We start from the raw sequence: 23990 nt of genomic DNA, 5'->3' as shown, positions 1-23990 counted from the left end.
AAAAACAATTTTTCCGTTGAAAAAGTTGCTTTGGAAATGTTTTTAGAGAAGCACAAAATATTCCATTATAGGGATTTTGTAAAAATAAGCGTACTGTGCGGTTTTTACCATCATTTATTTTATGAAAATCGAGCTCCATGTACATTAGTTTATATATCTCCTATAGAAATGGGACTTTTCTTTAAAAGTATCCGATTTGGCCTTATACATCGTCAAAAATTTGCGATACGGCTTTCAAATTTAAAGAACATTTGTAAATTTTAAAATAAACTCGCAACGTTATTAAATATTTGCGTATGTACGATTGTTATGCAGATATATGTCGCGATGGTCGGCCATGTCGGGTAATAATTAAATAACGGCATACTCGGTTTTAATAAAACCCTTCTCGATGAAGGCAATTGGCAAAGTGCATCCCTGTTAATCGAGTTTATATGCGGGGGATGTCGTCGCGATGGGTCACTGTCTCTCTAATGGACGAATATTCGTCGTTTTATTCAAGAATTCGGTCGGGTTGGACCAGTGACGTCGCGTGTCGAACATTGTTCTAACGAGAATGGGTGGAGCAGATAATAAATAAAATGGAATATATAATTAAAAATTACTAAATAATAAATTAAATTAAAAAAATGAATTTAAGAAACATTGATATTAATAAGGAGCGGATTAGTTATGTTAAATATTTTGTGGATTTTTTTTTGGTGGTATTGTGATCACGCACGGTAATTTATTTTCGAAAAAAAAAATACTTCCCGGCCTCGGAAATACATGCGTCAATTTTGCGGGATTTTGAAGGAACGCATATAATTTTCGATTCAGGAGATTATTCTACAGAAGATACAATCATTTTTCTCAAAAATGTTATTTTTTAAAAATTCTTACTTAGTCTTGAAAATTTTATCTAGGCGGCTGTGACCACCCCAAATATCAAGTACCGGGCCGACTGGTGATGGGAAAAATTCTAAAGCAAATTTTTCTTCACTTGGGGATCTAATGGCAAATAGTGTTTTATAGATTGAACTAATCATTTTTTAGGATAACCTAGTTTTTTCAGTTTCGTTACTTGTTTCGAACATTAATAAGAAGTAACATCACCTTTCGCGGCAATAACAGCTTTTATGCGTTTTGACATGGAATCTACCAAAGTCTTGCAATATTCGGGGGTGAAAGTGTTCCAAATTTCGGTGATTTTTGCCTTTAATTTTGGAACTGTACGCTGAGGATTGTTACGCAAAGTCTTTTTCATCCGATGCCATAAAGTTTCAATAATATTCAAGTCGGAGCTACTTGATGTCCACGAAAACTTTTTTTGTTGTTGTTTTCGCAGTATGTTGAAATATAAAATTTTCATTTCGAAAAGTTCGTTCTATTGATGAAATCAAACTTCTTGATAAAATTAGTTGGTATTTTTCTGCATTTACAGTACCATCAATGAATTCGTAGTTGCCAACCCCTGTACCACTCATACACCCCATATCATGACATGTACGAATCACCCTTTTTCGAAAATCGCCTACACACACATCAAATTTTGATTCGTCGCTGAAGATAACGTTACTCCACTTTTCCGTTGTCCAGGATATTTTGGATTTTGCACAATCCAAACGTTTTTTCTTCTGAATAGACTTTTTTTCCTTTGCCTTTAACAAGAGTAGATCATAGAATATTAATAATTTTTAAATTGAAACAGGAAAAATTGTAAACTTACCTTATAAAAACTCAAACCGGACTTATGCATCCATTGTCTACAACATTCCCTGGAGACATTTAAGTTTGCCTTGTGATTCCATTGAGCTTGAATTTGTTGTAAGGCGCTTCGTCTGCTAGTTTTACAAAACTTGATCAGAATACGACGATCTCTTTCAGTGATTTTACGGGGTCGGTCTGAACTTTTACCACGAACGCTAACACTAGCTGTCTCTCCATACTTTTTTATAATATCCCCGACTGTTGATTTTGCAATACTCAAGTCATTTGAATTTTTTGCATTGATTTACCTCTGCAGTACTGAGATATGATAATTTCTCGCACTTTTTTGTTTGTTGCAACACCGCGCGTCATTTTCTTATTAACTATTATACAAACTTGAAAGGTACAACCCGAACTGACATCTCATTTATCTAAGCACACTACATTTTACCATCAATGCATGGGTAGCATTGATTTCTTGGTCAATAAACATTCGCGTCCGAATATTTATTTGTCAGCAAATTTGGTTAGCTGTGTAATTCATGCGAAATAAAAAATAATTCATTACGATTGCACTTTCTGTGCGTAAATTGATTATTCAATCGACAAAGCAAAAAAAAAATTAAATAGATATAATAAAAATGTCTTTTTTATCATTTTTTACATCGTCCAAACATTTAGTTGTTAGGGCTCGTACAATTTACAATTTGAACAAAAGTGTATGTTATGTTTCTCAGTTATGCTCTCGACAAGCTCATGCTGCCGTTACTCAGGATGTCGTACTGTGGGTAAATCTCTTAATCTAGCACCCAAGATTTCAGTGGTTCAATTTTATTCACATTTAAAGAAATATTTTCAAATTTGCCGATAATGCGAAGGTGTTGGTATATTTTTGTTTATAAACTTATTAAAATAAAAAGTAACAAGCTTAGTTGTAGATACGTGATATTTAATTGCATGTGAAAGTCCTAACTAATAGTTTAAATTTGTTAGTGTATTAAGCGGTAAGTGAAATCGAAGTAAATGTAGTGCATCTTTAATATATAAATAAAATGAAATTGTATTCCTCCTCACCACAAGCTTCGAATCAAAGTTTTAACGTCGATATCTCAAAAACAGTGAGCTATAGAGAATTAACAATTTCGAGAACTAAACTTTAATACCCTGTATTTCTCTAATAACTCATATTTGGTCTTGGTGGCAAGTATTTTCTTACATAATTCTCGGTAAACCACACATTAACTTAGAATAAGATATAATTTACTATACTAAACACATTTATTTATTATTATTTACAAAAATATTATTTCTTTCTGTAAAATATTCATCACAGAACACATTGTTCAAACTGATATCACAGTTTAATTTGGAGTACTGTCGAGGGTGATTTCTGAGGATAAGCCGGAATCATTTGATCACGAAAATTTAACGGTGTAGTGATTGTTTATTAGTTCACTAAAAATATACTTTAAACTTCATTTAGGTTATTTGGATTTTGTATTTTTTGGGTACTTACTGGTACTTTTTTCAGAAAGCTGGAATTGAAAATGCGTGAAAATGTTGGTTTCATAATGTTGCAAAAATGGTTTTGGTTTAAAAAAAAGTGTTCCCACTATGGGCGCTAACTTAACTTAGTAAGAAAACGTTTTTAATTAGAATTTTTCGAATCACCAGTGGGCACTGTAAATAATATTTATAGTAAATATATTAATTTTCAATAAAATTGAAAAAAACAAGAATGATTCAGAGGCATGTAAATATCCCGTGTAGAATATTCTCCCGAACTCAAAAGTGCATAAAAATATGGGGTGTGTCATTTCAAATTCGAAAATTACCTTCCATTCCGTTGAAACCGGAAATGCATTCATTGACTTCATCGTGTCGAAACATTTTAAGATTTAAAGGTTATAGAGTGTCCCCCGGTATATAAAAATCATACAAATGAATAAATAGTAAACAGAGAATAGAGAACCACAAAGAAATATTCCATAATCAGAACAGAGTAAATGAATGTAATAAATGAAAAATAGTACAATATAGTATTTACTTTCTACTCCAGTAAGGGGGAAGGTCCCAGTCAAAACATTGGGAAATAATAAAAAATATTTGTTTGCAAGGAAATTGTTTTTATAGATGATGAATGTTTTTTCGTTTTAAACACTTTACTTTCCACGTACAATTTCCCTCCTTTTTTGTAGTTTTTTTTAAACGCACCTTATGTTTAGTGGGTCAATATTGAAATCTCGAAGACTATAGTCAGTTTAGCAATGTCCAACGACGTTCTTTTGCAAATACTGAAAAGTGGCATTTTCTGTACTTGTCGGTTTGTGTTTTTTTTTCAAAATCTATAAAATCCTGTGTAGTCATTTTTTCGGAAACATTGGCTGATTTTTGCTAGATTTGGCTAGACTTTGATCTATCATCACTTAACTTTTTTAATTTGTTTTTTTATTTCATTTCATATAACATAAATAATAATAAGCTTTCGTTAAAATACATACACAAGACAATAGAACGGATGCAAATACCAAATGAACCTAGATTTAGTTTTAAGTTAAAAACAGGAAACGATAGTAAAAATACACAAAAATGCAACACAAAAAAATGAATCTGGAAAATGATATACTAGATGTTGAAAGTTGATTACTTTGGTAAACCGGACAAGGAAGCGTCTATACCATAATTATAATTTTTCCGAATTCCTCTGCAATTGATTAAAACTTCTCCGGAATACCTGCAGACGCATAATTCGCGAAAATAATATAACTAGCGTTGTAATTGTTTTTTTCTATAGAGAACGAACCAATTTACTTCGACATCAAACACGGAGAAGAAAACGGGACGTCCCGTTTAAACGATCCTTTATTCAAATATGAAAATTAATGTAAAACGATTCCGGTCCCCCCGGCTCATCCCGGTGCCCCGTCCCCGTGTTTATCTTTTATTTGGCGCGAGTGAATATTCCGGCAGGCTTTATCTGGGCACATGGCGTACATATGTTCGCCGTAAGCCGTCGCGGCGCCTTGATAAATTCCGGTTAATCTAATCGCCCACCTCCCCACCCCATCGCCCGTAAATCGGCCGAATTTTCGGCAATTAAATGATATTCCACCGGATTTTCCGGGCTCCGCGGAAAGACGCTCGTTAATATCGGATTTAAATCGCCTAGTGTGCGATTAACGGGTGTGGCCAGGGGGCCGAGAGGCGAGGGGGTTTTTCTTTGTCGCTGTTGTTGGAAAATCATTAGGACTGTCTTTCTGAAAAAATATCGTCGTCAATAATTAAGAAATAAAGGGCTGGTAAGACAAGATTCCAATTTAAAAAAAAAGGAAAAAAAAAATCGCCTGGTTTCAAAAAAACACTAATTTTAAAGAAATTTTAACTGATTTTTTTTTTTAATTGTCGTTAACTGAATATCTCTTTCGAAGAGATATCGACGCAATTTGTTAAAAAATAAAAGCGGTTTATGAAAAAAATGGCTGCTAAAACGATATTTTTGTTAAAAAAGATGGCGCTGACAATTTAAAAATAAATGTGCTATTTTTTAAATTAAAATGAAATTTTGCATTCTGTGCGACAAAGAACCAATGCACCCTTTTTTATTACTATAGTAGATTCGCGGTATAGTGAACATGCTGTATAGTAAACTACTCTAAATAGCGAACAGACAATTTTTTGTTAATGTATCCTGTAGTGTGAACAAATGGCCCTCGAAATAAAGAACCTAGAATAATTTGTTGGTCAACAAACGCGCGAATGCAGGAAAACAATTTGAAATGTTTTGTTTTCTTTTATGTAATTGGATCACAGCAGTTTTTTGCGGATTGTGATTGAATCAGGTCGTCGCGCGTGTGGCAATAAATACAAAAACATTATATTAAAAGACTTAAAGAAAGGTGTCGGCTTGTTGTTTTATCCAAAGAAAATGGTATTGTTAAATCTAATATATGCGCTATTCCAAAGAGAAGGGTAAGTTCTTTGAAAAGGCTTAACAATGCTTTTAACGGACTCGGAAAAATGAAAACCTTAAGACATTCGGAGAATCCACGAATGGAAAAGGCTCTGAAGAAGTGGTTTCTAAAACAAAGAGAACCAAGCTACTCCACAACGAATACCAAGAATTTTCATTCCATGCAAGCAACGGCTGGTTGCATAAATATAAAACGCGATTTCAGGCGAAAAATTGTCACCACAGCCTGAACTTGTCGATCCTTTGATAAGAAATCTAGAAGAAGAATTAGAGGTCTTCAACTGTCGAAACTGGCTTATGTTTTAAGCTTCTACCTGGAAAAACATATGTAGCTTGCGGTGAGAAAACAGCTCCTGGAAGAAAGACCGAAAAACAAACACCTCTCTGGCAAGCAGAAACGCGGCAGGTACTACGCACCAATTAAAACCACTAGTGATTGGAAAATCCAAAAATCCTCTGTCATTCCGAAATTTCAACTGCCCCGTTCCTTATAGAAATTCCTACGCTACTTGGATGATAGCAGCAATTTTTAAAGGATATTTATTAAAGAGGTGAGTTTATTGAACCATTTTTACAAAAAAGACGAGTTATTTCATCTGCGTAATTTCGATGCCTATAAATTAATTTTTGCCACGATTTTTTCCATTTCAGGGACAAAGTTCCTATGTAGTCAAAATCTGCACGTTGAAGCTGTCCTAATGTTAGACGACGCATCAAGCTCCGAAGAGCCATTCTTCACTCTATTGATGCAACCGATGGATCAAAGTGCGATGCGTTTAACAAAACTGTTTTATCACAAAAAATTGTTATGGGTTATTCGTGTTGATCAGGATATAGGAGAAACTTTGGAATATCTTTCTTTAAAAGACGTTGTTGTTAATTTAACCCTGTCATGGAAAAACTTAAAGTTATAGAAAAATGTTGCCATAATCTACTTTCACCATTAGCCAATAAAAATGAAGATGAAGAAGACTTAAGAAATGAAATTTATTAGAAAGATTTATGAGACAAAAAACACAAACAAAAATTAACTAATTTTTCGATAAAAAAAATAATTTACATTTTGATTAGTATAATTAGTGAATTTTAGAAATCGATCCAGTTAACTAACTGACTTTGCATTAATTAGTTCACTATACCGCTGGTCTACTGTATTAAAAAAAACTTTTAATTATATAGCGTATTTTATAAACACTTGACAGTAAAAAAATCGTATGTTTTTAAAATTAAATGGCACTGTAATTATTTTTGTATTTTATGTTCCGTGCTTTCGAATATATCCCGTGCTAAAGAGAACTCTACAATATCGGCTTCTGACGCGTATCAAAAACTGTTTGGAAAATTCGGTTCGGAGGTCAGTTTGGTTCGGAAGATTGTTGAAAACTGCGGTTTGGTCTAAAGCGCGCGCAAATTAAATTAAATTTGTGTTTACCCAGGCGCGCGGTTATGCGGGGGCTGCTAACTATTTGGCAGATCGGGAGCGATATTTTCTTGGAAACTAGGAATTTGCGAAAACTCGTCGACTTTATATTTTTCCCCCAGTGTTGTTTTACGCTTAAACGGTTTTACGGATTTCGACGATTAAGTATGTTTTTTGTTTTTTGACAATTAAGGGCAGTTTTAGGAATTTATCTATACATGGGCCGCGTGGCCAATTAAGAAGGGCGCTCGGCCATTTTAAATTTCTAGCTCTTACGAGAAAGTGCTGAGGGTAATCCCGATACTTGACATTGTAAAACCTGGATTCGTTGGAAAACCATCAACACTACCATGAGCCGATTGATTTAGAGGACTTTTATCACTGTAAAATAAGGGTCTGAGAAGCTAGTGACATCTACATTTCGATATCGCAAAAGTAAAGCAAAAATCCATATGTGCCATGGAGTATTCTGATATATATGTGATAAGAAGGAAAATTAGGATTTAATAATGGCATGTATACTGAAAATATTCCTATCGACATTTCTTCGAGTTTTTCTTTTTCGTTTACTGACGTTGTAGGTTAGGAGGTATATATCGAAATGCAGTTTTCAACAGCTCGTTAGAACTATATTTGAGTATTTTTTGTTGTAATAAAATAAAAACATAGAATTTTTTGAGAAACTAAAGTGATGTCGCAAAGCGCCATCTAGTGAAGACACAAGGAATCTAAACCAATCCGCTCGGGGTAGCGTTGATCGCCTAAGAAGTGCCCTTTGCAACGACTCCAAGTTTGGTCAAAATCCGTTCAGTCTTTTTTCCAGTTTCTCTTGAGAGATAGAGCAAAAACTATTTAACGAAAAAGAATCGAATTTATCCCAGTTTTAGGACAGTGTCCATTTTGGCTATCTGTAATATCAGATTACTTTTCAAAAAACGGAATTTAAAATTCAAGAATGCGATTACGCCTTCTGGCGGCCATTGTAAAAACTGTCAGCATTTTCTCTAGGCCGCTTTATCCTTTTTTTTTACTCCAAGTCTTTTCGAAAATTGCTCTTCTAGATAAGGCCGAATGCTTTCCTTAATTTTCCATCCGGTATATATTATTAATAACACTATTTTCTTTGAAATTTTTTTTTTTATGTGTCCTTTTCAAATACGTCCCTTCGTATTCAACGACAGTGCTAATTCAAAACCAAGTAAGAATGTGGTTTTGATTAACATACGTTTCTCCCTAATTAAGCGTATCTCTCGCATCCCGCAGATGTCTTTCGTCATAGACCGTCCAGACATTTTAGACAAGCCGTATCTACTTAAGGTTCAATTGCTTTTAATCTACGAGTCATCATCCCCCTTTGCCGTCTCCACAATATAATTTTTCTTAATTTAGATCTTTTATGAACGTTTACTACGCTTAAAGACCGGTTATTTTCAGGTTCGTTTCTTTGGCAAAACTCCTCAACCCGCGAGAAAGCTGTTCGCGTTCGTGTTGTTATCGGACACTGTCCATACGTGATCCGTCTAAATATGACGGTTATCTATAGTCCATCTCCCATCCGTTTGGATTGCATATTCGCACGTCTGCGTGGGAGCTGATAATTATTCAACTGACTCGCGGAATACCTCAGGCTAACGTGTCGGGACCGTCGCGGACAAATTGTTTATGATTGAGATGGTAATGATTCATTCAAAATATATTGGCCTGTCTCGGAGACATTTACCCGCAGAAGAGGCATGTAAGCTTGTGATTTGAACGGAGCAAATTTGAAAACTAAAACTGTTAGTAGAAAGCGAGCGGTAAATAGTAAATGTCGCAGTCGGCATGGAGGTGAATGCACTTAAACGAATGAAGAATGGTGTTCATCCTAGGCTTTTAATTTGAGATTTTAGTACATAAAATTTACAAAAATAATTGTTTTTTATAATATCTATTAGTAAATAAATATTTATTTAATATCGAGTAATTTTTAATTTAATTTAATTTATTTATACTTCGTGTTTCAAATAATAATTGTTAGTAGTAGTATATTATGCAACAACGGTAAACGACATTTAACCCACGAGTTTATTTGGCACGAGCGCAGCGGAGCGAGTGCTTAATAAACGAGTGAGTTAAAAAGTTTAAAGAACGTGTTGCATACTACTTTTTCTACGACCGTAACGAAAAAATCGGAATTTAACAAATTAAAAATAATAACAGATTATAGAATTACTAAATTTCGTAATATTCAAACAACATATTTACCAGTTGTCATTAAACCTACTCGTTTATCGTTCCGATCGGTTCTGATATTGTTGTCTCTTTTTAACTGTATAAGTTAGACAGAGGGAGATGTATTATTGGATATGTCATATAAACACCGGAGTAAACACAATTTTAAAATTTTGTGTGACTCTAATTGGAAGAACAGTCATCCAAGGATAGAGCTTTTAACAGGATTAAATTTTTAAAACCGTATAAGCAAGAAAAAGCAAATCCTGTCCTTCAATTTTGTTTTGTTTGTACGGACGAGACATGGATATTTGAAAATGGTACAATTGGTCTTGGCAAGATATTACGCTTTTACAGTGTTCTAAATTCGAATTAAACAAGCGACCAGAAAGGCCAACTTTTATTTGCATGTATAAATAATAAAAATACCTATTTGGTCAGTTCTAACCTCAAATTTCATAAATTGAATAAAATTTAATTTGCACCTTTTTGGTGCATAGACGTTTGGTTTTGTTACCACTTTGGACCAATGGTTCGTGTTTGGGTTGTCCAACGACCATGCAATGCGCGTGAAATTTAGTCAGGCAATATTAAACGCCTGAAAAGTTGCGAATTTCGCCACATAATCGGGGGGAAACGTCGCGTCGTAGCTTCATTTTATTAAGTTTTGGTGTAACGCTCTTACGGGCTGTTGGGCATCGGATGCGAATTTCCATTTGCGGAGACCATTCGCGCGTGGTGATCGCGAGAAATAGATATATATTAACGTTTATTAGTCTAGGGGAGGTGTATGCGAGTTGCAATTTTCTTTTGAGCTCTTGCCTAATTGGTGCGACCGGCTTAATGCGAGTTTATTAGATTGGGACAGGTCGCGAAATGTCGAACAGCTCTCGCTCTAAACGTGTAATTGAAGAAATTCCACAGAAAAATCACAACGGTTTAAATAAATAAAATATGTCTTTGTCGTTTTTGATTTGCCAAGAAAACGGGATTTTTTTTTTTTACGAATGTTAAAAAAAGACACATTTTAGGAAACACCAGAGACGTTCGGAATGTACTTTTTTTTTATTCCTGTTAAACTTTAATTTTGAACGTGAAAAAGGTGGTTGTCTAGCTTGAAATGAAGTACAACGTTGGCAATATTTTCAATTTTCTTTGCATGTATGTATTTCAGTTGTAGTTCCTATTCATTTTCGGTTGTTTTATTATTATTAACATTAAACCATAACATTAAACATTACAAAATAACGTTACTTTGGTTAATAGGCGTGTCCGTAAAAGGAGACCAAGAATATTTTTTTTAATTATTATTACAAACATCTTTGTTTGGTTCAAAAACGTAGCCGCTGACAAAATTTTCATATTTTTTGTTCAGAGCTTTTTTTAATGGGAAAGTATTAACTCTTTCGTCAAAATTTATATTTTCTAAACAGTTTGTCGTAAAAAGTACTTGTTTAAATTCAAAAAAATTGCAGACCTTAGGTTTTTGCAAGTAACGCTAACCGTCTTAATAAATTATTTTAAGCAATTATGTGCGTGACTAAACTATCTCAGAAAAATAATGATTCTTTCAGAAACAACATATGTTGTAAAATGTAGTAAATTATATTTTTCTACTCCCGTCTGTAAAATACCTAATTACCCACCGATCTAGCGTGCGGGAAGCGTCACTTTACCACGTCAGTTTCGTTTCCCACGAATCCGAGCCACTTCGTACATTTCCGGGATTTTGCCGCAGGGATTTGGGCGCAATCGGATGTTTCCGGAGATATTTCCCACGCTTGGACTTTTGACGTTTGTCAATTCTGACGGTCATGTCAATGAATGTATTCTTATTGTTTTGCGAGAATGTACCCAAAAACTAAAGGTCGTAGAAAAACTATAGTATGCAACTCGTTCGGTAAACTTTTTAACTCACTCGCTTATTAAAAACTCGCTCCGCTCGTGTCAAATAAACTAGTGAGTCAAATGCCGTTTATCGCACTTGTTGCATAATATACTATTTCTGTTCCCTTCCGTAGAATATGGATTGAGCGTGCGAAAAATGTCATTTTTTCTACTCCCGTCTGTAAAATACTTAATTGCACACCGATCTAGCGTGCGGGAAACGTCACTTTGACACGTAATTTTTTTTTACCACGCCAGTTTCGTTTCCCACGGGTCAGAGCCACTTCGGACATTTCCGGGATTTTACCACACGGGTTTGGGAGCAATCGGATATTTTCGGAGAAATTTCCCACGCCTGGAATTTTGACGTTTGTCAACTGACGGTCATGTCAGGGAATGTATTCGTTTTGTTTTGCGAAAATGTAACCAAAAACTAACGGTCGTAGAAAAAGTGTAGAATGCGACACGTTCGGTAAACTTTTAAATCAAATAAGTTCGTGAGTCAAATGCCGTTTACCGCACTTGTTGCATAATAAACTATTTACAACCTCATTTCTCTTACCTACGGCTGCGAGTCACCTCGTACCTTTCTGGGATGTTGCCCATGGGTTTGGAGCAATCGGATGTTTTCGGAAATGTTGTCAGCAGTGCCTTGAGCTTTGACATTTGTCAATTCTGACGGTCAGGTCAAATGTCACTCAGTAAATGTATTCGCGTTGTTTTGCAAAAATGAACCGAAAAACCAATGCTCGCAGAAAAAGTATAGTATGCAACACGTTTTGTAAACTTTTTAAGTCATTCCTAACTCAAATACCGTTTACCACATTTGTTGCATGATTTACTATAGAATTTAAATTTTGTCATTAAAGGTATTGTGGTATTTGTGGATAGTTGTCTTCAGTTATCTTCAACGATTTTAGAAATAATGTAAAAAAAAACACGATTTTTGGAGTCCCTTGTATAGCGAAGGAGGCATTTTTGGACATATGTTTATTAACAAACCTAGGATTATAAATATTGTAAGATAATAATTGTTTCTTTTTAAAATTCGTGTCGAGTCGAGGTGAATAGGTGGACCATAATTATAGTGCTTTTACAACCGACCCCGTGATTAACTTTGCCTACTGTTTATTACTCCAAAACCGCAGGCCCTTATAGAACATCCTGCCAAGCAGACCTCTACAACTATTCCAGGACCGTCCTAGGAAACTACACTAACAAGCGGAATATAAGTACGTTTTCAATCTTTTTCGACGAACAATTCTTGAAACGTGCCTTCTTCTAACAGGGGAATATCTGCTTCATTTCACGGTCTCCACATTTTAAAGTGTTGAAAAACATGAATCTTCAAAAAATGTTTAATTGTAAGATTCTAACAAATATTTATCTGCATTCTTATGACGTACCTTTATATACCGCGTATATAATCTATAAGAATTATGTAGAAGACATAAAAATTCACGGAGTAGAATGTTAATCGACATAGAGTACAGGTAATTACCCTTATCCTTTGAACTATCTAGTGAAAACAGCCTCGCTCGAGAATCAGGTACTTTAATACGTTCTCATTGGAAGGATCACGACAAATAGCTTTGTAATATATACGAACATATTGCAATTTAGATTAAACTCTTAAGATACTTCTACTTATTCGAACATACCCACAGCATCAGTGGTTAATCAAATTTGAAACTGTCCATTTACGTTTCAAATAAAATTGTTAAGTTTCCACAAATATTCGTTACGGTTCATATTAGGGAAGACCTACTCAAAGGAGAATAAACATCTGTTGGGATGAGTTTTACCACGGTCCTGCGAAGGTCTGCGGCGAAGGTACTGTAAAATAAGAGCACAACTCCGGCGGGGTTATATATTTTAACGCGTGCAGAAGAAACAAATATTGCAAATAGTACAATCTATTTTCCCTATTTCCTAGAAATTAGCGAACCCTCATCTTGACCAAGCTCCATCAATATTTTATCTGATGTTAAAATCGAAAGAGCGACAACCCCGTCGGAGATAAAAGTCGGCGGCTTCGTTGTGCTTTGGAGGCTCCGATTTCTCTAAACTGGCTCCGATTGGATAATGCTCATTTAGTACAAAGGACCTTTCGCGTAATGTAATGCGATACGCTGGCAAAGGGGATAAAAAACAATTCCGCCGTTTGTTCTATTTCCTCCGTACGGATATACAAATATAAACAACTGGACTTGGACTCCCATAACCCTTTAACAATGAGCTTTACGTGTTCTGAAAGTTCTCTATCGTAGGAGAACGATATCGAATGTAATACGATATATACATATATATCTCGAAGAAACTTTATTTAATAGTAAATGTCCGGAAAGTTTCCTCTGTCCTCTCTGGTTTCGGTTTAAAACCGCTTCTTTGTTTGCTTTTCCGGTTAGACGTCCCCGAGACTCTCCCCTACTCCCCCCGCCATTTTGTTGGGTGCGACCGACGCGAACGGACATTTTTTTTGCCGACGCAACTACATACACACAAGCAGCGTCGTGTTTGCCATATCAATTCTGTCGGGTTTTTGAGAGAAAATATAATGTAATAAGTGTCAGGACGTGTCATTTTATGCATACAACAAAATTTGAAAAAAATTAATATTATTATTGGGGTAATTTTCCAAAACTGATATGGCTCACATACTTTCTTTTAGATATATGACCGACTATCAAAAACCGGGTTCGCAATGTGTTAAGTTGGTTGATATTTCTCACCAACTTCCCTCACAGATGTTTAGATAAGCTGTGATTTTCTATGTTCTTTTTTTTTAATTTTCCACAATTCCTAACCAATTCCTAATAAAACGTACAACTATAGAGAACGTATTTTCAATTAGAGGAGCAGGTTGCGGGTTTTCATGAAAACTATTGTGCATGTCTTACAATACTCTAGGACTCGGCGTGGATGATGTTGATGAATTTGTGAATCCAGATCACTCACTCAGACACCGTTAACTCGTTAGAACTAAATCCTATGTCTGTGATGTTTTTTCTGGTTGACTTAAAAGTACTACGTGCTGCTACGGTAAACTGATGCGCACTGCATAAGCGACTAGGATTTTTTTAAAAGGTCGTTTCCTGATTGATATCGCGTCTCAACAATGGACGATTAGTATTCGAACCGCGTTGGCGCACACAGAAGACGTTTCGACCCACGTCAAAATGATGCATGGAGAATACAAGGCCGTTTATGGCAAATACAACGTTGAATCAGATTACGGCGGCGATTACAAAACGGACACTCCAGTCCGGGGGATCCGGCGACGCCTCGAAATATGCAACCGGAATATTTATGAGGAACGACCTCGTTGCTAACGTTGCCAATTATTATTTATCTTCTTCTTTAGCGTTTTCTAAGTTCACTTTTGAACATACCCCTCAAGTTTCTTTCTTTGTATCTCTGTGGTATCCAATTTCAGTCGGCGATTAGTTTTAAATCATTCGTTCAGTTCATTAGTGGTTTTCCCCTGGCTCTTCCAAATTCGTATATTTCCAAACCAGGACTGATTTTTGCCATTTGTTAGTTTCTCCCGTGGCAACATGTCCTGCGTATTCCCATTTCAGTCGTAGGACTTTTGTGCACTACGTTCTTTACCTTATTCATGTATTTCTCCTCTTATCTTTAACAGATATTCTCAGCATTGCTCTTTCCATTGCATGTTGCGTGACTCTTTTGAATTTTCATGTTCTTCTTTGTGAGGATCCATATTTTTGCTGCGTATGTAAGTATTGGCAAGACGCGTGCGTTAAAAACTTTAGTTCTTAGATGTAGTTGAATTTGTTGATTCTTCAGTATATAGCTTAGTTTACCGAAGGCTGCCCAAGCTAGTGTTCGCTTTCTTTTTATTTCTTCCGTTTGGATATCTCTATCAAGATTTTTTGGCCCAGGTGACATTTTCTTCCATATATTGGGTTGTTCGGAAAGTCATTTCGTTTTTTTGGGGAACATGAAAGACAGTTTTCGTCTAATGAATAAATATTTTATTAAATTATATATTGGCCATTCTGGTCCAACACCTTTTGCCATCTTTCTGGCAGTAACATAATTCCCCTCTCATAAAAGTTTTGGTCCTTGCTGGCAAAAAACTGGTTCAGGTGGTTTTTGACATTTTCATTTGAGGTAAAGGTTTTGTTATCAAAAAAATTTTGCAGGGACCGGAACAAATAGTAGTCGGAAGGCGCCAGATCTGGAGAATATGGTGGATGTTGCAGTACGTCCCATTCAAGCTATAAAAGTTTTTGGCGAGTGACCAAACTTGTGTGAGGTCTCGCATTATCCTGGTGGAACACTACACCCTTCCTGTTAATTAATTTGGGCCTCTTCTCTTTAAGTGAATCATTCAATTTGTCCAGTTGATGACAATAGTTGTATTGTCCGGCAAAAGCTAAAAAAAAACGATTCCTTTGACAACCCACCAAACGGAGAGCATCACCTTTTTTTGGTGAATGTTGGCTTTTGACATGCTTTGAGCCGGTTCATCTTTTCCGCTCCATGACCTCTTGCGTTTAACATTGTTGTATACAACCCATTTTTCGTCCCCAGTAATAATCCGCTTCAAAAATGGATCATTTTCTTGACGTTTGAGGAGCGAATCACATACGTCAACGCGACGACACAAATTTCGCTCCGTAAGGACATGGGGCACCCACACATCGAGCTTCGAGGTTAAGCCCATGCCTTTCAAATGACCATAAACAGGCGAATTCGACAAATTTAATCTCTCACCGATCTCTCGTGTGGTTATTCGCCGATTTGCATCAACTAATGCCTTTATCGCATCTTTGTCAGCTTCGACCGGCCTTCCAGACCGTGGTGCATCTTCGACATCAAAATTGCCGGATCGAAATTTTGCAAACCAGTTCTGGCTCTGGCGTACTGTTAACACGCCTTCTCCATACACATCCGTCAATTTTTTTCTCGCTTGGACAGCATTTTTACCTTTTCTGAAGTAAAAAAGTAAAATATGACGAAAATGGTGCTTATTGCTCTCCATATTTAAAAGGGCACCAACCAAAAACTACTGCGTAGAATTGATAGAACTTTTTCACACACAAGCCTTGCAATATCAGCTCTCAAGCCATATAATGGTTATGCGGCTTAAGTGTGAAGTTGGTTTCGAAAAAACGTAATTAAGTCCTCTGACGGGAAAAAACGAAATGACTTTCCGAACAACCTTATACATTACCTTGGTTTTTTAGCATTTCTTGCAATTCCTTTACGTTATTAGCTATATCGTGGGCGAACCGTAGGTTTTTGAGGCGTTTGTCATTGATATTTACGCCTTTGTTCGATCAGTTCAGTTTCTAAGACCAAGGTGCAGAGTTTAAGTGACAGAGTGTCGCTTTGTTTAACACCCTTTCTGTATTTATAGCTATTGCATCACATGTCGTGCGCTTCATTTTTGAGATATGTTTAATGGTACTGAGATATAAGGCGCATTTCATATTTAGGCCATGTGAAAATTTCTGTTTCGAATAATTATGCAACAAGTTTGTTAAACGCCATTTTAGTCGTAAGTTTGCCTTGGCCGGAAGTGACTCGCGGCCGACGGGCGAAACGGACGTCGTAAATTGACAATTTCCTCGCGGTTGATCTGCGTATTATAATGTATTTGGCGTAAAAAGAAGAAAAGTATTACTATTGCACTTTTTTTAATCAAATACGGTTGCGGCCTCAGTTTTTTTCCATAAGTTTCCATTTTGCTACAAATTAAAATTATTTTATTTTATATGGCGATCATAGTTCACTATGGTCTAAAAAACGGCCGTGTTCGGCCCTTTTCAGTCTTATGATTTGTAGTGAAGATATCACCGTGCGGTTTATACTATTAGATCTGGTAAAATTTCGTAAACATATCGTAGAAGGATAAGAAAATTGTAATAAAAAGTTGCTTTTTTGTTAAAACTTCAACACTTAATCAGTGTTTCCGGCACGTATTTGACATTTTTTGGCGTAACGCCACGGTTAATAAATAGAGTCTGCTGCGTTGCCACGGTTTGCCGCATATCTCACGCGCCCGGAAAATTACGTTTCAAAACGAACCGTCATTTTTCATGAATAATTTCTCTAACCAAAAAAAGCCAACGCTGATGTAAAGTTTGCCCCGACATTTACGCCGAATGAAAGTTTCGTCCGTGAGCGGGGCGGCAACATCAATCACGCGGCCGCCCCGCAGATAAGTTGGAAAAAGTTTATTTCCTCGGTTGCCGTTTTTCTTTACAAGTTAGTGGAGTCTTCCACTTTGTAAGTATTGCTCTGTCGATAACAATTCCAAGTTTTAACAACTTCGCAAAGTTCGAAATTTAATTTTGCGGTCGGACGTATCGCGTTCGTCTACTACCGCACGCCACTGGATTGAGAACGATTTGAATAGAAAAACTGACTGATCAGTTTTTCGGTTTCTAGGACGTTGGACATGTAAATGAAATTATGAAAATTTCCACCTGAGAGCATTCTTTTTGCTTCTCAATCAAGAATACCTTCCTACTTAGGTATGCTACTATTTCACATAATTTGAAAGAGAATTTAATACTTTAGAATTCTAAATAATATACCGAACAAATAAAGTTTTGAAATATGAAATAAATTTATCTACATAAATGTAGTAAAGCCAAGAATAATTTAGAAACTATTTTCGTTTCTCCGTCAACATTTCACCGTACTATCGACTAAAGTGTAAAGTCCCCGCAATTTTGTTTGTATTTTTCGAAAAAATAAAGAAACGTTGCACGGGCAGAGAAATTATTGTTATTGTTTTACGCCCGCGTTTCTTGAAAAATTACTTTCGCGTAGCCAAAACAAAACCGCGACCATGGATGGAAGTATCGGATTTTCAGTTTAGACCGACGTTGTTTACGTTCGGCCGTATCGCTGTAGAAACGACCACTTCGTGCCAAAACATCTACGCCAGAAGCCGTGGAGACGTTTTACATCAACCGGAAACCACTTACCGTGTCGGTTCGTGAACGAAACAGATGCCCCAGACGAATGTGAAATGTGCCAGAACACCAGTGACATTTTTTTCGGAAATGTGTGTCACCGTAGGACCCGGTTCCGCTTTTAATCCATTTGGAAGAATTTTTGGTTCGTGACAAAAAATATTTGACTACAGTTGTATTCGAAAAATTGTCGCTAATTTATTTACGAATTAATCCAAAAGATTAAAAAAAAAATCGGTTGAAAGTTTCAAGAAAACTAGCATTTTAAAGAAGGTTTTTTCAATTTCCTTGTCATTGAACTCTTCCTATTAAAATTTTCATCGGGTTTTTCTAATTTTTATGGAAAAGTTATTGTGATTTGATAATTTTGATATACTAAACTGCAAAGTGACTATTGTCCACTAATTATATTATTAGAAAGTTCTTTTGCAATCCAGATTTCCATTAGGTTTTAAATTAAAAATCTACTGCTTTTCGTATCGCCCCGTATATCATCCGCAGAGTAGACGATCGTTATTTTCGGAGGTTTTCTCTCGAAGGGGTTTCCGATATCCTCCTCCCTCCTGTAAATAAATCTCCGTCAGGATTTTAATTGCTCTTAAAGGAGGGTGGGGGCAGTACGCAGCGAGCTTCTTCTTGTTCGCGATATTCCGAATTACGGCCATTTGTACGCGTTGCCTAACCTAAAATTATAAATCCGCGCGGTCATTACGACAAGTAGAAGCTGATTTATTGCCGATTAAAACCGACGTCGGAAACAAAGAATTCATTAGGACCCCCGTCGCCCTCCAACCGCACTTAATGAAAACAAGGGGAGGGGAGCACTCGGAATGTGCTGTCAAAAATTCATCTCGAAATTGGCGAGACGTCAAGTATTTTACTTAAAAAAAAAGATTAAAAAAATATAAATGGTTCAGAAATTTGAAAAATTGTTTTTAATTTAAGGAAAAAAATTAAATTGTCCCAATCGGCGATAAAGTGATTTTTTTGGCAGTATAGTCGATTTATGAAATTTGGAAAATTGTAAACCTTATTCCTTGAAAAGAAACCTTTCTCATATATATATATATATATATATATATATATATATATATATATATATATATATATATATATATATATATATATATATATATATATATATATATATATATATATATATATATATATATATATATATATATATATATATATATATATATATATATATATATATATATATATATATATATATATATATATATATATACGTTCGAACTGACTAATTTTTAAGAAAAAAAAATAGTACGTCATTGCCTTTTCTAAAGATTAAAATTATTTTGTGCATCATGATTTTTGGAGTAAATTTGTGCCATTAGGTACGATGCACCTTTTTCGCGAAAAAACTTTTGGATAGAAAATGTTATATTTTCCATTTAAGATCCTCTTGCTAAAAAATTCCTCTTAAAATTACCCAAAGATGCGCACCCTTAAATATTGATACTCTTAGCATTTGTACATTCTATATGTAGGTAAAATAATGGCAACATAACCTAACAAGAAGAAATACTTTAGATGAATATTATAAAACATTCATAAATTGATGTAAATTTTACGAAATTTACGTACAAATAAGTTGCCTTAAGTTTTATTTCTAAAGTTTTAGGAGTGCGTATAAGACTCGCTCAAAGACACACTGTTTAAAGATTCCGGACGCGCGGCGGGAACATCCAGCGGCGTCCGTCCTCGTAAAAATTTATTTTACATTTAGTCTTCGAAACTCGACGAATCCAAAACCTCCTTCCTAACAGGGCAATTAGGATCTAGCGTGCAACGATCCGGACGTGACACGATGTTCTAAATCTACCCCCAAAACTCGAAAGCTTTGGTGCGAACCCGAGGAAAAGTTCTTCTATATACTTACATTTATCGCGGGCAACACGTGGCGTATTTTTATTTTATATTCTATCGGTTTCCCCGGTGAAGAGAAAAGTTTTCCACCGCCGAAAATTCGTCGCCGTGCCGTTTCGTTTAGTCCAAGGGTCGGCAAACCTTTTTGGCCGCGGATCAAAATCGTTCAAAATGCGAGTATTAAAGAGATACAGAGTATTAAAACAGCATTTTCGTAAATAATAACATAGATATATTTTATTAAGAAAATAATTACACACATAGTTAAATAGAATTTATTTAAAAATTTTCTCTATGTCGCTCCGCAGATGTCGATGTGATATCATGAATATCTGTATTTTTCAGATCCTTCCGCAATTTCTTGAACTTATCCGTCCAATATGTTGAGCTTTCAACATCAATCATTTCTAAACCAAAATTGTCAATTCTTAGATATTCAATATACTGCAAAATTATATTTTCTTCTATTTCATCGGGCTTTATTATAAATGTAAATTTCTCCATGTTTCTTAAGACTTTGAAACCGACTTTTATATTCACTTTTAATAACCGAAATCCAACATTCGAACATATTTAGATTGCGATATTTTCTTTTCCATGTTCCATATCTCACTATTCCGGCATGATGCATGCCACGTAGATTCTTTGGGATCCCACGATCTTCCCGCGTTTTTTTTTTCTTGGGCACCATTCACAACTATGTCACTTGCTGTGGCATTCGGAGTTTTAATCATTTCGGATGTTAATTTTATGGCTTCACTTTCCCCAGATATCAATTTGCAACGTGCAAATGTGTCAGAGTCTTTGAACTATCTGTATTTGACGGATGTTCATCATCAACCATTATATTACGTCATCGACCACAAACTCAAATTCTTCGTCGCTGGATATCGCCAGTGACTAACAAAATGGAATAATATTAGTATTTGGTAAGAAATAAATTGTAATAAAATGTATGTGAAATACCTCCAAAGCTTCGACGGTTAAGAAAATATTGTTTCATGAAACTGATAGCATACTCCGATTTCACCAACCCCCACAAATCAACCAGTAGCGAACTGGGAAAAGTTCCATTATAAGTCAATTATCTACATCATTAGATTTTGTATTGCTTTTCTAGAAAAATATTTTAGAGTCATTATATTAAACCCTTAAATTGGAAATCAGTTTAAGCTTTCTAATGTGCTTTTAATATAGGAGATCAACCTATCTAATGGGCAAATTCAACTTGAAATCGAGCTACCTCAAGTAGGGACTATTAAAGCACACTAATATGAATTAATATAACAATTTATTCAAAGAAAATTTCCCTATTCTTAAAATACAACAGTTTCCACAGCACAGTTCTTGTCTGCTAACATCTTAAATACGTCACTGGCTTGTGGTACACGTGCTTTACAACAGGCGGGTCTTAAACTCATTCCGAAGTGAAAACCATAAAAGGTTGTAAAAACGGTATATCGTTAGGCGAACTATACCTACATTTATCGCGGGCAACACGCGGCGTATATTCTATCGTTTTCCCCGCCGAAGACAAAGGTTTTCCACCGCCGAAAATTCATCGCCTTACTCAAATTTACAATTAACTTCAATTTCTTCGAAACTACCACAAAAACGGATCCATTTTAACGGAGCACCCTCTGCGAGCTCCAGAAATAAATTATTAAAATGTTAAACGTAGATATGATTTTTTTGATAATTTTTTGGTAATGAATTTTGCTCCGATGCCCGAAATAATTAATGTAATGTTTCACTGTTATTAACAAATGTTGCGGGTGCTAATATGCAAAGAATTTATGCGCGGATATTGAAAAATCAGATCATATTAATGACTAAATGCTATCAATCACGCTCTAATACAATGACCAGGAACCCTCAAAATGTAAGTTTAGACATAGTTTCTCGAAATCAAAAACGTTTGCGCATAATAAATGTGAATCTGCAGTAAAAAGTCCATTTTTCGAAATCTCAATGATTTTTTTCATTTTTTCTACAGATATGCAGCAATACTTAGTTTAGGAAGGATTGGTTGTTCGTCGTGCTTTAACCAATAAACTGACATCGGTTAGGGAGGCGGTATAAAAATTGAACATCATTTTCGATGGCGCATCGCACATATTATTCTCCAATCGTTGATAATGTAAATGAACAAAACTGATGTAATTTTCCTGATATTGGCATAATAAAAAAAAACAATGTGATAGTTACTTGTGATAATCACTGGCAGCCATTGAGGTCAGTAATTTATCTTTGTGTACTAGCTTTCCCCACCCTTATGAACAGAGGCCCAAGAAGTACTTGGAATTGCAAAAAAAAATCTAATTCTCTATATATAACTAAAATTTTGTTTGTTGAACTTCCGGCGTAGCCCATAATAAAAGCAATGTGCTTGGTAATAATTAAGTCACATAATCGGTAAGTAACCCTAACCCCAAGCCGCACGTATCGCTTACCCGACAGCGTGTGGGTTCCCGTTTCATTTGATTGTACGCGAGTACTTAAGGGGTGTCCCGAAATGAAATATTTTTATTGTGGACCATGCGCCCCCCCGCCCGTATCGGTTGACGAGTTATTTTTTTGGTTTCACTTTTGATGTGTAGATCGCATTCCTTTATTATTTTTTATTCTATTTCAAACGCACTTTTCTATACGCCATTCTATATTTCATAAAGACTATTTTTCGTATGCGCTTATTTTAGAAAAGTGAAGTCGATGCAAATTATAATGGGGATTGTTGTCTTTCTAATTTATATAAATGGGTTCTCATTATCTTACTATAGTACATTATGCCACAGCATTTGAGTCACGAGTGACCATTGCACGCGACGGTCTAACCTCCGTTTGCTCCCGAAAGAATCCTTTGTAATCGTCCCCAAAAATTATGGAATCGGTTTCCACTGCGTTGATTTAGTGTTTTTAGTGCCTAGTGAGTGTTTTAAAGGTGTAATCGTCGTCGGCCCCTCGGTTTTTTCCTGTTCACGCCGGTATGGAGGCCGGGTGGGCCCGCATGGTCCGCGGGGGGAAGCGGGGGAGGCCGTTTTTTTGTTATCGGTCAAAGTCCTATATTGGAAGCTGGGAATAAATATTGATAATAGCGTTTTGTTAACTGTTGGTCTGTGACCAAAAGAAAAAATTCCTCGACGGATGTCGGTAATGGGCGAATGACCATAGTATTCTTGCCCAACTGTTTGTAAAGAGCAAGGAGAAGAAGAAATCTATGGTATAATAGATTTGAAGAATAATTAATACTTTCAACTTTATTAATATCGTCTATTTTTTTTATATTAACTCTGTATGCTATCCAGATTGATATTAGTGATCTAATTTAAGAGTTATTATTAGTATTTTTGTTTCTTTTTTGGTTCTATCAAAATTTTAAAAAGCCTACAATTGGGTATAGTTTTAAGGTATCCAAGTAGCAAATCGTATCCTGAGGAAGTATTCCATATCTTTTTTCCACCTGCGAAGTTACTCTTGTGGAACGAAAACTGTATTTATTGTCTTCGTAGGATGTATTGACTTGTTTCAAAATTCTACTACAAAAGCTTTCTCAATCAATGAGAAAATTCGACATCGAGCTCAATCATAATATTTTGTCTCTCCAGTTTAGAGATTGGCCATTGTTTATCAATTACCTAGGTATATCTAGTAGCTGTGTGGCTTTAAATTTCATAAAACAAATTATTTTGTTGTTTAATGGTACACACCAGCGGCTTTGCTTTTGGTTTTGTTACTTGTTACGTGCTTCGTCTATTTCCACAAACTGATCTGATGAATGGCGGAAAACTAAAGCGGTGGCGGGGGCGGGAGGAAAGCGAGCCGTTTTAATAGATCCGCGTGTAAACTTAAAATGCCAGCCGCATCTGTTTTCAGCTGTTCTGCATGGCTGGTGGGAACTTTTCAGACGTAAACAGTTTCATTGTTTTAATTGTTCGTTTCCTTCCTTCGGAGCGCCGATTACGTAGGG

At 35.7% G+C, this 23990-nt stretch overlaps 1 protein-coding gene across 5 annotated transcripts in view; it reads left to right on the top strand.

The window, feature by feature from the left end:
- Window positions 1-23990, top strand: part of LOC132704288 (fasciclin-2-like) — a 143456-nt gene that overhangs the window by 1090 nt on the left and 118376 nt on the right. The window lies entirely within an intron of this gene.

Source organism: Cylas formicarius, unplaced genomic scaffold, assembly GCF_029955315.1.
Source record: "Cylas formicarius isolate icCylForm1 unplaced genomic scaffold, icCylForm1.1 PGA_scaffold_7__23_contigs__length_41026272, whole genome shotgun sequence".
In the NCBI taxonomy this organism is placed as follows: domain Eukaryota; kingdom Metazoa; phylum Arthropoda; class Insecta; order Coleoptera; family Brentidae; genus Cylas; species Cylas formicarius.
The sequence above is the reverse complement of the archived record's forward strand: the minus strand, read 5'-3'. Positions and strand labels throughout refer to the sequence as shown.